At 40.7% G+C, this 3,094-nt stretch overlaps 1 long non-coding RNA gene across 1 annotated transcript; it reads left to right on the plus strand.

Moving 5' to 3' along the window:
• The first annotated feature begins 1,041 nt into the window (after nt 1-1,041).
• LOC310882449 lies at nt 1,042-2,858 on the plus strand. The gene is made up of 3 exons (XR_014572972.1): nt 1,042-1,218; nt 1,420-1,469; nt 1,596-2,858. It is a non-coding gene; the product is annotated as an uncharacterized lncRNA (long non-coding RNA).
• The last annotated feature ends 236 nt before the right edge of the window (nt 2,859-3,094 follow it).

Raw genomic sequence — 3,094 nt, forward strand, 5'->3', positions numbered from 1 at the left:
CCTTTTTGCTGTGTGAACTTGAATTCTTTGAAATCTCCACCATTTTATCAAATTTGGTTGCAATTGGCTGATACATTACAAAAGTTATTAGAGATGACAACAGGTGGGTACTGGTGCAGAACAAAGATTATATAAACTTTGTGTCCTTAGGTATGTAGGCAGCAAATAAGCCTGACATTTTCAGATATGTTTGGGGGGAGTTAGACTCCTTGCTCCTGGGGAAACAAGCACTTAACTCACTTGGGACAATTTCAGATTCCAGTTTGAACAAAGCGGCTGTCCTGCTGCACGGAAGCTATGCACTTGCTCCTCCATCTGCCCATTGCCACGGCACCAAAAATGGAAATTCTTTGCTACAGCTCCTTGTATGTTTACACGCTCAGCGCAGCAGCAAAGTGTTAGCGATGCCTTTTCAGATATGTGGATCAAAGCCGGAGGTCACTGCGGTCAGCAAGCAGCCTTGGTTACCACCACACCCAGGCAGAGCACTCTTCCTTCTCCTCTGCTGACAGTCAAGGCTGACTCCCTGCATGTGACTCCCCCACCATCCCCTTCCCACCACAGGTTTCTGGTCTTGCACAACTGAGGCTACATATTGCATGGGCAAATTTGTCACACTGTAGGCCGAGAGCCCCAGTAAACATTTCCCCTTTTCCCCATCCTCTCTCAAGCTCTCTCCCCAGCACACAAGTGCACCCACCCGCAGCAAGCTCTGCCTTAGTGCTAGAAGCTTGGTCGGTGCCCTCCAGAGCTACCCAGCAAACATGTTAAGAGGTATTTTGCAAAGTTACACAGATAAAGATTGCCTCTCTAGACTTGTCGTAGGCAAAGAAACATGAACTCATTTCTGCAGGAGCTCTTGAAAGCTGCAATGAGATTAAATATAATTTAAAGAAAAAAAAATAGTGAGAAGCAAATAGCTCCTTAGAAAACCCTCAAAATGCAATGGATATCAACAGAATGTTTCTACCACTCACGGGGAGTACTGCCAGCCCACATCTTTCTGCTAACTCCTAATAGGTCCATTAACTACTCCTAAATAATGATGGAAACCATATGGGTGCACAGGTGGTCTCTCAATAAATACCAAATGAATTCAGTATGATCACCATTAACACAATTAATACCCAGCCAATCTACAATGATGGAACTATTAAAATTAAGCACTACTATATTTCCTCAGTCCCATGGCAATTTTACAATGGAAACAAACAAAAGGCTAGAATTAACTTTTTATTTTTTTTTACAGTTATTTGATTTTATTTACTTACAGACGGGGTTTTAGGCTTCTGTGTACTCTGCAGTGTCTTTTCTTTGTTCTGTGCATCTTGACGTAGATTCTGACTCTGAGAAGGAATAATTTGGGGACAAATAACTAAAAACATCTAACTAAAATGAATGTTTATTTATTTTTCACAGGGAGATATCTGAATTTGGGTGTTGAAGCTTCCTTCTTTCTGCAGAATGCGGTAAACATGAGCAATGAATACGAGATTGCCACAGCTGCTCTTTTTATCATCTACACCATGAGTTCATCCCTGTTCCCTGATGGAACTATTAGTGTGGTTGGGGTTTCAATCTGAGTTTTTTTTCAGATCAGTACTGTTCCAACATATATGGTGGTCCATCCAATTGTCAAAGGAAGAGGAACAGATTCATAGCTGACCTTCTATAATGAAACGCCTGATGTAGGCCCAGCTTCAGTCCACACTGTTGATATGATATTTTAGCTTTCTAACCAGAAAGAATTATGTTTTTATTTTGTAGAATCAGACCGGTAACCTGGATTGAGATTCAGTTTCCATTTTCATATTTCCCTTGAAATCAATAGCAAACCTCCCTTGAGGTGAATAAAGCAATATCAGTTCCAAAGTCTGTGTGGTCGAGTGCAGGTCAAATTGAAGGTCCTGGCTTTTATCCATCTTCTCCATGGATGAAAAAGGGGTGCTTTACATTTTGTGAAATTTTGTTTTCTGTTTGGCTCCAGAGGCTATTTTACATGAGTTGCTAAACTCTTGACTCTGGGAGAAGATTCAGAGATAAAAATTTTGGATCCTTTAAGCCCTAATAAAGTTGGTCCTGCTCTGCGGGGCAGGGGGGTCGGAGGAACATTGTTGATGCAGCAAAAACCGAGTATGGCAAAAGCATTACTTGAAATCAGTGCATTTCACCATGGGGGCTTTGGTTGGAAAACTCATGTCTCATCAGTTTCACAGGACAGTCGCTTGGCTTAGTGGCAGTTTCAGGCTTGCTGCTGCTCATGCCAAGTTAAGGAAGAGATTTCTCAATGCATGGGTGCAAGTCATGTTCTGAAAAACACAAAGGACTCCTCTTTGGGGCTGCACGGAATGTGATGCATCCTTTATTCTGTGGCTGGAGGGATCCCAGTGCATCTTGAGTTTCAGGACAAACTTTTGGATCTGCTCTGCTCTGCTGAAACAGGATTTCAGCCTTAAACTCCCCCTGTGGTGGTTGATTTTCGCAACTCCTCTGTGCTCAGATTGAATCTGGCAAAACCAAAAAGACGCATGCAACCCCAAATTCCTTATGACTACACTTGCTTTTCATAGCACTTGTGTCTTTAAACAACACACTTATTTCTGTTCACTGCACCAGATTTCTACCTAGTAAAGATGTTACTTAAAAAAATCTGTGCAAGGTTTGGGTAAGTCGTGCACTTGAAAGTTCCCTAAATTACAGTTCCATGAAACATGTTACATGTGGAGCACAAAGCTCATTTCACAATTTCTTGCTAGCTTTGCTTATAAACTGTCTCACACATAGATTGCTCTTGAGTGTTTCTGATTATCTCCAAGTATCGATGCTCTTGTTCTCAAAAAGAATTCTGTGTTTCTAATTTTAATAACATAATTTTGAAGTGTATTAAGGTAAACAGGAACAATGCACTCCAGAACTCAAATGCCCATAAAGTTATTCATCAATCTCTTTTTCATTTAAATTCACACTTTACCTTAATTTGTGTTTCAAATGCAGATGAGGCCTTAATTAAATAAAAATTCAGAAGATGGTTTCAAACTCTCTGTTCAATTTACATTTCTTGTACCTTTTTAAATGCTGGACTTTATCTTCAGAG

Source organism: Anser anser, assembly GCF_964211835.1.
Source record: "Anser anser genome assembly, chromosome: 16".
NCBI classification, from domain to species: domain Eukaryota; kingdom Metazoa; phylum Chordata; class Aves; order Anseriformes; family Anatidae; genus Anser; species Anser anser.